The 12805-nt window shown below is 57.1% G+C and overlaps 1 pseudogene; it reads left to right on the top strand.

Annotated features, from left to right (window-relative positions):
- The window catches only part of LOC111535020, a 49378-nt pseudogene that overhangs the window by 34168 nt on the left and 2405 nt on the right, over positions 1 to 12805 (top strand).

Raw genomic sequence — 12805 nt, 5'->3', positions numbered from 1 at the left:
GTGTCTCAGGCTTCCTCTGGTTATGAGCTGGGCCTTGGAGTAACGCCAGGGGAGGGGACAGAGCTGAGTACGGTGGGCATTGGATGCGGCTGTCACCCCTCTGTGGTGTGGGCCGGGGGCTTGAGGAACATCGCCTGAGGTGGGCCTGAACCTCCCGTCTACTCTGGCACTGGAGGCCGTGGTGTCCCACACTTCTTCCAATGAACATGCTGACCCCCGCCTGGTCCCCGACCGAGGTGGGGCATCCTTTCCAGTGCTGGGGCCCACATGTAGCTGTGGGTTCCTTTTTCATGACCCGGAGAAGCTGCAGTTCACCTTGTGCTCTGCCTCAGAGATGGGAGGCCACACTGCCCTCAGCGGGTAGCAGAATACAGAGCCTTAGGTTGCAGGGGCCTCAACTGAGGTCCCTGAAGGGTCTGCTCCTTCCTGAGGGGAGCCAGTGGGGAAGGGAGGGCTGTTGTAGGTTTGCCTCAGGGAGGGGGTGGTTCCACCCTCTGCCAAAGTCACTGGAGCAAAGGCACGTCGCTCTCCAGCTGCCCCGGAGGCCAGGGTAGTGGCTGGGAGGGGCTGTGTGCCTCTGCCGAGTAGGGGAGATTTCTTAGCTAATCTAGTATGCAGTCAAGTCAGACATTTGCCTCTAAATCATATTTATTTATTTTTTTTTAATTCCAAGGCTTTACAGATGAATAAGGAGGCAGTTTGTATTGAAAATACTTTTTACATGTGACCTTGAAACAGAGAGTCTGTTTCAATCTAGGTGTTTTCCTTCCCAGTAATTCCTCCTTTCATCCCAGGTTTTCCAACAGGAAATGCGCTTGTTTGCTCACCTCTGGGAGGGGGCTTTGGCTAGGAATCCACCAAAGCCAGCAGGCGCCAGTGGGCTGCTGAAGCAGGCTGGCCTTTGTTAACCCTTTAGGAACTGTGGGCTTCAGGTTTTCAGACCATCCAAGGTGAAGGTGGCCTCAGAGGCCTGGAAGCTTTCCCATCCTTCCTGCAGGGATGGTCCGTTTCCCTGCACGGAGCTTGGTACCTGGATACAACACCCGTGTCCTGTGCCGTCGGTGGCTTTACCAATTTTGCATAGCAGCTTTTGAGCTGATCAATAGCTCTGATTGGCTGTTGAGGATTTCATGGATTCCTGTACCCCACCGGGGGCCCAATCTGCTGACAGAAGTTACATTTGTAGTTGTAGTGCTGCATACACATGGGTCCAGTTAGAAGGCTTAGATTCTTTCGAAAGGGAAAGGCATCTCTGAGGGATCACCGAGCTGACATAGTCTCCTCAAACCATGCTGTCAGGTGGGTGACAAAGCAGGACAGGAGGGTGATTTCGTAGGAGAGTCGGGCCACGGGCCTGCGTGTTCTCTCTGTCCCCATAGTGCCAGAGTTCCTACGTGCTCCAGGCCCGGGTTTTCATTGCACATAATTCTCAAGGGCTCATGGCAAGCTGCGCCAGGGACACAGAGGGCCGGGATGTGGAGACCCTGCCCCCAGTGGACCAAGGACTCACTGCTGGACTCTAATCTGTCTAGGTGTTTTTGTGACTTGCAGAAATACCTCCACCTTGCCTGGGCCTGGAGCCACAGGAGACCCTTCCGAAGGTGAGGAATGTTCTGGAACAATGCAAGACCTGCCCAGGCTGCCCCCAGGAGCTAGCGTCCTGGGGTCTCTGTGCGGCATCCAGCAATGTGAGCTTGCAGGACCCCGAGGAGCCCTCCTTCTGATTGGAAGCTGAAGAAGACTGGGAGAATCCAGAGGCCCTGACCTCACGGCTGCTGTTCCTGAACACCTCCGGATACAAGGCCAGCTTCCGTGGCCTGTACAACGTGGCGCCGCCATGGCTGAGCGGCATGTTCTGCAGCTTTAGCGACAAGGAGGAGCTGACTGGGCGCCTGGCACAGGCTCGAGTGGCGGCCAGGAAAGCTGGCCTCCTCCTGGCCCTGGCCAGGCTCTGCTTCCTCCTGGGGCAGCTGTGCAGCAGGAGGCTCAAGCTGTCCCAGGCCCGGGTGTACTCTGATGAAACACTGGGGACCCTGGGGGGCAGCTTCAGGGACCTGTTCCAGGTGGTGGCTGTGTACGCCAACCTGACCAGCATTTACCGGAAGCAGAACCGGGAGAACTTTACACAGGTGGTTCCCAAAGCCATGGCCCTGCTCCTGGGGACACCTGGCCACATCTGCAGCACCGAGGCGGACGGGGAGCTCCTGCAGCTGGCGCTGCAGTGGGCGGTGGGTGGCCAGAGCCTGCAGGCTGAGGCCCAGGCCTGCTTCCTGCTGGCCAGGCACCACATGCACCTCAAGCAGCCCGAGGAGGCCCTGTCCTTCCTAGAGCGGCTGGTGCTTTTGCACAGGGAGTTGGGAGCCCCAGACGCTGCGTGGCTCTCAGACTGCTCCCTGCTCCTGGCAGACATATACAGCTGCAAGTGCCTGCCCCACCTGCTGCTGAGCTGTGTCAAGGTGGCCTCATTGAGGACACACGACTCGCTGGCCGGCTCGCTGAGGAGCGTGAACCTGGTGCTCCAGAACGCCCTCCAGCCCCACAGCCTCCCCACCCAGACTTCCCACTACCTCAGGCGAGCGCTGGCCTCCCTAACCCCGGGCACAGGCCAGGCTCTGCGTGGCCTTCTCCACACCAGCCTGGCCCAGCTGTACAGCCACCAAGGCTACTATGGGCCGGCCATCACCTTCATGACGCAGGCGGTGGAAGCCAGTGCTGTTGCCGGAGTCTGTGCCATCGTGGACCCCCTGGTGGCCCTGGCCTGGCTGCATGTGCTTCATGGGCAGAGCCTGGTGGCCTTGAACATCCTGCAGTCTGTCCAGGATGCAGTGGTGGCCAGCGAACACCAGGAAGGTGTGATTGCCAACATGGTGGCCGTGGCTCTGAAGAGGACGGGCCGGACGAGGCAGGCAGCGGAGGGCTACTATTGCGCCCTATGGGTGGTTTGGGACCTGGGCCAGCGGAGGAACCAGGCAGTGGTTCTGGTCAACTTCGGGACCCTGTGTCTGCACACGGGTGCCAGCAGGCTGGCCCAGCACTACCTCCTGGAGGCTGTGCATCTGTTCTCGAGGCTTCGCTGTGGGGAGCGTGGCCGGGACTTCACCCACGTACTCCTGCAGCTGGGTCACCTCTGCACCCGCCAGGGCCCGGCCCAGCAGTGCAAGGGCTACTATGAATGGGCCCTTCTGGTGGCCGCGGAGATGGACCACGTGGAGAGTGAGTGCCCCAGTTCCTCTTGTGCGCCTTCTGGGGCCACTCGGGTCAGGGCGCACCTGGGGTTTGTGAATCGGAAACAAGTGATGGTTTTTCCACCATCGAAAGTGCTGAGTCATGGCCAGCAGCAGATGCTGGCAAGCGCCCTGGAGACAGGCGGTTCCCATGCAGGGCCAGGCCCTCTGTGCCCTACTGGGGCAGCCAGCTATTTCCGGTTTGCTCAGGGACCATCCTGCCTTGAGCACGGGAAGTCCTGCGTGCTGGGAATCCCTGGCCATAACCCTGGGATCAAGGCAGGCGCTGCTGAGCTGGGACTTGGGGCCCCTCCATGAGCCAGGCCCTGAACGCCAGTTCTTGTGCCTGTGTTATCTGCTTGGTATCTCGGCAGCCCTGCACACCTGTCATCCCACTTCGCAGAGGACACAGCGGCGGGTGATTGCCCAAAGCCGCAGAGCAGTTCATGCAAAAGCAGCTCTGTGGGTGCAGAGTGTGCCAGGCCCCACCCACAAATGAAGCTTCTGGGGTCCTCGGGAGGCAGGTGCTGAGCGTGGGAACGTGAGCTTCAGGCCAGAGAAGCCACAAAAGGGTGAGTGGTGCGATGGCGGGGCAGCACGTGGCCGCGGGTTAGGGAAGGCTCTTTAGCCTGGGACCAGAAGGTTGAGAGGATTTAGTCAAGTACTAGGTGTGGATGAGGGAGTGGTGGTGGGGGAGGGGCTGGTGGTGTAGCCTGTGTGAAGGCCCAGGGGTGAGCAAGTGGGAGTGAGTGAGCAGGGATGAGTGGGGTGTGAGTGGGGGTGAGTGAGCGGGGGTGTGAGCGGGGATGAGTGGGGCGTGAGTCGTGATGAGTGAGCGGGGGTATGATTGGGGTGAGTGAACGGGAGTGTGAGCGGGGATGAGTGGGGGTGAGTGAGCGGGGATGAGTGAGTGGGGGTGAGTGAGCGGGGGTGTGAGCGGGGATAAGTGGGGTGTGAGCGGGGGTGAGTGAGCAGGGCTCATACAGGGAGGTGCAGAGTTGGGAGTGGGTGGGTTGGGTGCTGGATGGTGAGAAGCTCTTCTGGAGAGCTAAGCAGGGCCTGGGGCCTCAGACTGTGGCTTGCCTTTTCCCCAAGAGCACTGGGGAGCTATGGAGTGCTATCGAACAGTCACTGCACACTGAGCAGTGAACGGACAGTAGGTGGGCAGGGCTGTCCGAAATCTAGGCCGCAGAGGATAGATGAGGAAATTGAGTCCAGGGAAATGGCTGAGACAAGGGATACTGTTGAGTCCCCTCTGCCTTGCAGCGTTTTGTCATGGCACAGTGAGACCACTCAGAGGTGCCTCCTGTGGCCTGGACCAGAGCCCCAGGGGCTGTGACCAAACCTGCCCATTTCCCAGCACAGGCCTGGCACCCAGTCCTGGCCCTAGGAGGGAGGAGATTTTGGAAAGGACCACGTGAAGGGGCCCCGGTCCCACACATGTGCTCAAGGAGGGGTGGGGGGTTCATACCCAGGCTTCTTCCCCAGGGGTATTCTCTGATTGGAAGGAGACCCTCCAGGAACCCAGCAACCCAGCCCCCACTGCAGCCTCCGGTGGCTCCTGGCACAATAGCCTGTGGCACCTCCTCCTACGAGGCCCTCCCCGGGGTGCTGGGGGAATTCAGACTTGGAAATGCAGGCCAGGGAATAGAGATCATGCTTCCCTGTCTCCCCGCCCTGCGCTGAACGGTCGAGGAGACCGAGGGTGGGGTTGATACCCCACATGCTTACTTGGGGTCATGTTTGAGTCACTTTCGGTAGTTTGTGTCCTTCTAGGAGTTTGGCTGTTGCGACTAGATGGTCTGATTTGTTGGTGTACAATTGTTCGTAGTGTTTTCATGGAATCCTTTTATTTCTGTCAGGTCGGAAATAATGTTTCCTCTTTCATTTCTGATTTTAGAAACTTGGGTTTATCATTGTTTATTTATTTATTTTTATTAGAGACGGGTCTCATCATGTTCCCCCAGGCTGATCTTGAATGCTGGCCTCAGCGATCCTTCCACCTCGGCCTCACAAAGCGCTGGGATGACAGGCGTGAGCCATGGTGCTCAGTCTCTGATTTGAGTCATTTGTGTCCCATCTTTCTTTTCTTGGTCAGTCTGGTGAAAGACTTGTCAATTTTGTTATTCTTTTCAAAAAACCCACTTTTGATTCTGTTGACTATCTCTTTTGTTTTTCCATTCTCTGTATTTTTACTTCCCATTTCCACTCTCACGTTTATTATTTTCTTCCTTTTATTCACTTTGGGTTTAGTTCATTTTCTAGTTTCTCAAGGTGGAAGGTTAGGTTTTTGATTTGAGATTTTTCTTCTTTCTTTGAATGTAGACATTTACAGTTATAAATTTCCCTTTCAGCACTGCCTTAGCTGCATCTTGGAGTTTTTGATACGCTGTGCTTTTTTTTTTTTTTTTTTTTTTTTTTTTTTTTTTTTTTTTTTTTTTTTAGGTTTTGCTCCATTGCCCAGGCTGGGGTGCAGTGGTGCAATCTTGGCTCACTGCAACTTCTACCCAGGTTCAAGCCATTCTCATGCCTCAGCCTCCCGAGTAGCTGGGATTACAGATGTGCACCACCACACCCGGCTAATTTTTGTATCTTTTTATAGAGACGAGGTTTCACCATGTTTCCCAGGCTGATCTCAGACTCCTGGACTCAAGTGATCCTCCCGCCTCGGCCTCCCACAGTGTTGGGATGACAGGCGGGAGTCACCGCGCTGGCCCGGGCTGTGCATCTGTTTGCATTCTTCTCAAATTAGTTTTCAGTTTCCCTGATGGTCTCTTCTTTGACTCACTGGTTGTTTAGGAGTGTGTAATTTCCACATATTTTTGAATTTCCCATGTTTTCTTCACTGTTGACTTCCAGTTTCATGCCAGTACAGCTGAAGAACACTTCTGCCTTGGTCTCAGTCCTTCTCCATTCACTGAGGCTCGTTCTGTGGCCTGGAACATGGTCTGTCATGGGGAATGTCCCATGGGTGCCTGAGAGGACTGTGTATTCAGCTGTTGTTGGGTGGCGTGTGTGACAGATGTCCATTTGGCATATCTGGTGTCCGGTGTTAATCTTCGGAATGTTTCTGACACTAGAAAATCAGAAGCTTTCCCCTGTTCCCAGCACCCTGACTTTGGAAGAGACCAGTGAGCCTGTGGGTTTGGAGCCTGGTTGCATGAAAGAAGCACGTGTGGGAACACCAAGGGCTGGTTTTGAACCCCATTCCCCCAACATGATGCCATGTGTGGCAGATATGACACTTGGCTTTGCTCTCCCAGGGTTCCATCTGCGACAGGGGCTACTTGTGCCCCTGGCCTCATCAGCTCAGGCTGAAGGCGGCCCTGGTCCTGGCCAGAGGGACTTTGTGAAGTAGAAACAGATGGCCTGGTGCTGGGGCCGAGCCTGGCCAGGACCTCGGCCCTGGGAGTTGTAAAGAAGGCCGGCCTCTACCATGAGCATCTGCACCAAGCTGTGCCCATGTCACGGTGTGCTCGGCGTCTGCCCTTGCACAGGTACATGGCCTGTCTGAGCTCAGGCTGCCCACCTATGGGGCCCAGGTTCACAGAGGTGTGAAAGGAACGAGCACAGCGCAGGGGCCTCCGAGCCCAGCCAGCCTCGCTTTGATGCTGGGAGGCTGATGTCTTCCATTTTGTCTTCTGCCCAGGCCAGCTATGGGCCGTCCAGTGGCTGTGCTACTCCTACAGCGTCATCATGCCCATCGAGGCCCAGTGTGTCATCTACCATGAGCTCCAGCTCTCCCTGGCCCTCAAGGTGGCCGACAAGGTGCTGGAGGGGGCAGCTCCTGGAGACCATCAGTCAGCTCTACCTGTCCCTGGGCACTGAGCAGTGAGGGCTGGCTTTGCAGTGGTGGGGCTGGGGAGGGTGGCAAGGGGGCTGGGGGTGCCGGGCAGGGAGGGGGGGCACAGGGAAGCTGGCCCAGGGCCCTATTAGGCCCTTCCCTTTGGATCACTTGGTTCTTTGGCATCAGATGCTTTGAGCTGGTGGGCCTGTGGTCGTCCCAGGGCTGCTGCTGGCTTGTGAGTCCCAGCTTGAGCCTCGCTTGTTGGGTCAAAGATCATCTCAACCCCAGCAGAGGCAGTGCGTACACTCTGGGATGTTCTTCCTACTATGGTGGCTTTTGTCATCTGACCTCTGCCTGCCCCGAATCTTCACTCCTGGCCTTCCTCTGTCCCCTTAAATGTGACCACAGCAGCCACCTGTGGCTTCTCTCCCACAGAAGAGAGCCAATTGTGTCACCTGCTTCCCTGGGGCAGGGTTTCAAAGTCTCACATCCCATATGTGGCCCACTCAGCTTCCCCTGAGCATCCTGACCTGGTGGGGGTAACCATGGCCCTGGCCACCCCACCCACAGGGCCTGGTGACATTGCTGGGGTCACAGCCCCTCGAGTGTCGGACTTACTGAGAGAGCAGGGAAGGAGCCAGATTCCATGGGGATCTGGGAGACTGGCTCCAGTCTTGGCCTCAGGTTCACAGAAGGAAAATGGGCCAGTGTGCTGGAGCCATGCTTCTCAAAGTGTAGTCCCTAGATGAGCAGAGCAGCATCCATGTCACCTAGGAGATGGTGGCAAGTGGGAGTTCTAGGGCCTGCCCCAGGCCTGTGGAGCCGGAAGCTGTGGGGGCAGGGCCAGCAAGCTATACAGACAGGCCTCCGAGTGACTGTGATGTCCGCACACCTTGAGAACCATTGGCCTAGATAGCCTCTGAACACTAACGGCTCCTGGTGCTTCTGGAGAAGACCATGTCTGGGAGGCCATGTCTGGGAGGCAGGGGAGATGGACTAGCACACTCCTCCTGCCACAGGGCAGCATGATGCTCGATTCCCTCAGAAGGATGTCCTTCATCTTTTCCATGCCGTGTGTGTTCACCCTGGCCCTCCAAGCAGCCTGGGAAGGGCAGAACACTGCACACACAAGAGGGCTGTTCCCAGTCCCCACATTCCAGATTCATCTGTCACCAGACCCACGGGAGGAGACAGACTGGTTCCAGGAGGATGAGAGCCCTTGTTCTGACACCTGTGTCTGATTCCAGGACCTACAGATCCACTCTGGACTACACCAAAGAAGTCTGGGGATTTTCATTGACCTCCAAAAGAGGTAGGCGCATGCCTGGCTGCAAGCAGGGAAGATCTATTACATCCTGCGGCAGAGCGAGCTGGTGGACCTGTACATCCAGGTGAGTGGCAAGGGATGCAGGAGGGCCCCTGTGCTGTTCACTCTGTCCATCCATCCATCCGTTCATCCTTCCATCATCTATTTACCTGTTCACCCTTCCATCCATCCACCCGTCCTTTCATCCTTCCTTTTATCATCCATCTATTCACCCATCTATCCATCCATTCACCTGTCCACCCACCCATGCATTCATCCTTCCATCATCTATCTGTTTACCTGTTCATCCTTCCATCCATCCATCCATTATCCATTCATCCATCTATCCATTCTTCCATCATCTTCCCATACACCTGTGGGTCCTTCCATCCATCCATCCATCCATCATCCATGTATCCTTTTATCATCCATCCATTCACCTGTCCATCCATCCATTCATCTGTTCATCCTTCCATCCATCCATCACCCATCCATCCATCATTTATCCACCCACCAATCTACCTATTAATCCATCCCTCCATTAATCTGTCCATTTGTTTATCCATACATTCGTCTATACAGCATCTGTGCATCCATATGTACATACATCTATCCTCCACCCATCCATAATCTACCCACCCATACACACATACATACACACATCATTCCAACCACCCATCCACCCATCCGTCCATGCGTTCATCTGTCCGTCTGTCCATCCACCCATCCATCCAAGCATTCATCTATCCACACACCCATCCATCCATCCATCCATCCGTCTATACATCTGCTCATCCATTCATCCATCCATCTACTCATTCCTAAGCCACTGCTGAGCACCTGTTGTGTGCCTTTTCCCTCCCTCCTACTGGTTCCCTCACATCCTCCCCCAGTGGCCAGCATCTTCTCCCTGAGGGCAGAGGTGCGGCTCCTCACAGTGCCTAGCACCTGCTGGTATACAGCACATGCTCAAATAATGGCACCACTCAGTTAACACACAGAAGAACTTGCTCCAAGAGACAGGTGGCACATCTCCTTACCAAATGAATCTATCAATAGTGGCTGTTTTCAGAGGCTTTCCCAAACACAGTGTGATCTAGAACAAATTGTGAAGCCCACGAGCCTGGTGAGGCATTCATTATTGAGCACCTGCTGTATACCTCCTTGAGCTGAGGAGAGGGATCAAGAGCTCATGGCCAAGAGGGGACCAGGCCCACCCACAAACACTGTTAATGTGCAGCCCTGAGCTGCGGCAGGGATGTGGCAACGCAGAAAGGAACCAGGTGATGGGCTCCCAGCAATCTTGGGGCCATGGAGACTGTTTGAGTGCAGGGGGGGGGTGGGCTAGGGCTAGCCCTGGTGGTAGGATTCACAGGTGTCGGGCTCCTGGGCTACAGCTGCTTAGTCACCTCCTGGCACTCAGGTGCATCAGTTCATTGTCCTCGTGCCAGTGGTGGGGGCAGCCCTAATGCACAGGTCCGAAAAATGCCCAGGTGTACCTGCAGTGTGTGAGAGGAAGGAGGTTGGCGAAGGTGGGCGTGGCCACCTCCCAGGTGTGGGTGTTGAGGGAACTTCTGCCTCCTTTCAGGTGGCACAGAATGTGGTCCTGTACACAGGCGACCCCAACCTGGGGCTGGAGCCGTTTGAGGCAGCTGGAGACATCTTCTTCAATGGGGCCTGGGAGCGGGAGAAAGCCGTGTCCTTCTACCGGGTGAGCTGGCCTGTGGGCTGATGTAGGTGGGCCTCAGGGGGGCACCAGGAGGGCTGAGGCACAGGTGTGGCAGAGGCCTCCCACCTGGAGGCAGGGCCACCCATGCACATGCTTACTTTCCCAGTGGTCTCACCGGGAATGATACTGACCGTGCCCCTGCCTGGGAGAAACGCTCGGGTCTGGACATGACAGTGGCTCTACCCTTGCACCTGATGATCTCAAACAACCATGAGTGGAAAGTCCTGTCGTCATCTGGATGATGAGGACACTGAGGCTCAGAGAGGCACAGGGACGTGTCAAAGGACACACAGCATGTCAGTGGGAGGCCCAGGGCCAGTGCCCAAGTCTGCCTGCGCCCCGAAGCGGGAACGGCTTCTCCCTTCCTCTGAGCTCACGGTGTGGCTCAGCCCTGGGCACAGATAAATGTGTTTGTAGAGCAGAGAGGAGTTCTGGCTCCCCCCAGTCAGACCCCTGGTGCCCCGGTGGGAGAGGCTGGTCTGAGGCTGCCAGGTGTATCTGGATGGGCCTCAGGTGACTCTTCAGCCCCCAACTTGGGTGTCTGAACCGTGTGTTATCCCAGAGCACAGAGCTCTGTGAAGGTGCAGGGGTCACTGGGGCATGGGAAGCTCCAAGCACATGTCTGAGTCTGAGGTGGGTGCTGCGGGAAGTCTGACCCCACCTGCCTGTGTGGTAGGACCAGGTCCTGCCCCTGGCAGTGACTACGGGCAACCGCAAGGCGGAGCCGCAGCTGCAGCTGTGCAACAAGCTGGTGACACTGCTGGCCACGCTGGAGGAGCCCCAAGAGGGCTTGGAGGTTGCCCACATGGCCCTAGCACTCAGCATCACTCTGGGTAAGTCCCCTGAGCGCCCGCCCTGCCAGGACCCACACTTTGCCAGAGCTGAGCCTCCATGTCTGCAGGGCAGGAGCTGAAACAGCTGCTGGATTTTCCCGGTCTCCTGTCCAGGCAGGCAGATCTGCCCAGCTGGCTTCCCTCTCTGGCCGTGGCGCACAGCCCGAGGTCTCTCACGTAGCGCAGAGCTCCCTGCCTGGCTGAGCTCTGCTTCCTCTGTCTCTTCCCGCTGCTGATCACAAGGGCCACCCAGTGTGCCCTCTGCCTTCCAGACATGCCAGGCATCTCGGTCCCTGGAGGTGCCAGGCTGAGTGGCACATTCCCTTTGGTGCCCCTCCCACCATCATCAACCACACAACTCTCTGGCTGATGAAATCCCAGTTCCCCTTCCAGCAGCCTGCCCCTTAAGGCTGGACATCCCCGGTGCTGTGCCAGGGTCGTCTGTCCTCCTCCAGAGACAGGGAACCCTGGGCGGGCCGCATGCCCCAACGCCTTGTGCCTTGGGGCCCAGTACACAGTAGGTGTGCAGCTGTGTGGGAATGCATCGAATGCAGGCTCCACGGCACTCGCCCTGCAAAGGGGAGGACATCAGAGACAGCCTAGCTGGGTTTGTGCATCTGTGGGGGGACCTGGAGCTCAGGCATGTGGTGACTCCCCAAGGTAAGGGGCTCTGATCGTGACACACCCAGGAGTCGTCGGATGTCACTTCTGTGGGCTGCATGGAGCCGGGGTGCCCGGGAGCACCTGGACTGCATGGGTTTTGGGCTCCGCTGGTTAAAACCAGTGAACAAAGGCAGGTGGCTATGTGTAGGCACAGAGCTGGGCCATCCAAGTCCGACTTCGCCACAGCCTCACAGTAGACAGGGGCAGGTCTTATTAGTTCTGCTTTGCAGGTGGGAAAGTGAGTCTGGGAACCCAGAAGGGACTGGCCAGAGCTGCCCAAGTGACCACAGGTGCCTGGAGGCAAGGCAGGTGCTGCCCAGGGTCTGCATGCCTGCACCCCAGGGAACCAGCTGAATGAGCACGTGGCCTACCACCGGCTGGGCCATGGCAAGCTGGCAGAGCACTTCTACCTCAAGGCCCTGTAGTTCTACATCTCGCTGCTGGAGTTCGACAAGGAGACCCTACGTGAAGGTGTACCTGGTGCTCGGTGACATCTTCTACGACCTGAAGGTCGGTGGGAAGGGGCAGGGATCGGGGTGTTTCCAGCCCCCTTGGAGTGGGATCTCCACCCAGACCCCAGGGGCCTGGGATCCAGCATTCCTTAGGAATGGCCCAGTGGCCTCCCTGGAGCTCTGCACGCGGCTGGAGGAGCACGCCAGTTTCGCAGATACAACCCAGCTCCCAAGCTGGCCAGGCCCCACCCTCAAGAACTCAGTCTCAGCCAAGGAGGCTGACACATGAGCGGACAATGGTGGCCTCTGGGTAAAGGGGGATTGTAGTCAGGGGGGCCCTCCTGGAGGAGGTGACACCAAACTGAGTCTTGACAGTCAAGTGTCAAGTTGCATTTAACAAAACAGGGTCGGGAGAAGGACATTTTGGAGGACGGCATCATCCTCACATTGAATCCACATTGCAAGATCCAACCCAAATCCCAGTGCCTCCTCGAGGAAGCCTGCCCAGGGTGCCAGCCTGCACTGAGCAACTCCTTCCTGGAGTCCCCAGACACCTTGAATCTTCACATCACCCAGGAAGGGTGGGGTGGGACCGGTGTCTTACCATCGGGTTCACAGACAGGGGAACCCCAGCTCACGGCAGGTGCAGTGGGGCGGGGCCCCAGTCAGCCAGGCTGAGACCTTGCTGGGTCAGGTCTGTCTCGAGGGGAGGTGCTGTGCTCCCTCTGCCCCCAGCCCTGCAGGGGTGGAGAGCTGGGACTGGCAGACTCAGACCGGGGGTGTCTCCACCTCTCTGCCCAGCAGGCACCCG

Source organism: Piliocolobus tephrosceles, unplaced genomic scaffold, assembly GCF_002776525.5.
Source record: "Piliocolobus tephrosceles isolate RC106 unplaced genomic scaffold, ASM277652v3 unscaffolded_868, whole genome shotgun sequence".
Classification (NCBI taxonomy): Eukaryota; Metazoa; Chordata; class Mammalia; order Primates; family Cercopithecidae; genus Piliocolobus; species Piliocolobus tephrosceles.
This window is presented reverse-complemented; position numbering and strand designations above follow the sequence as displayed.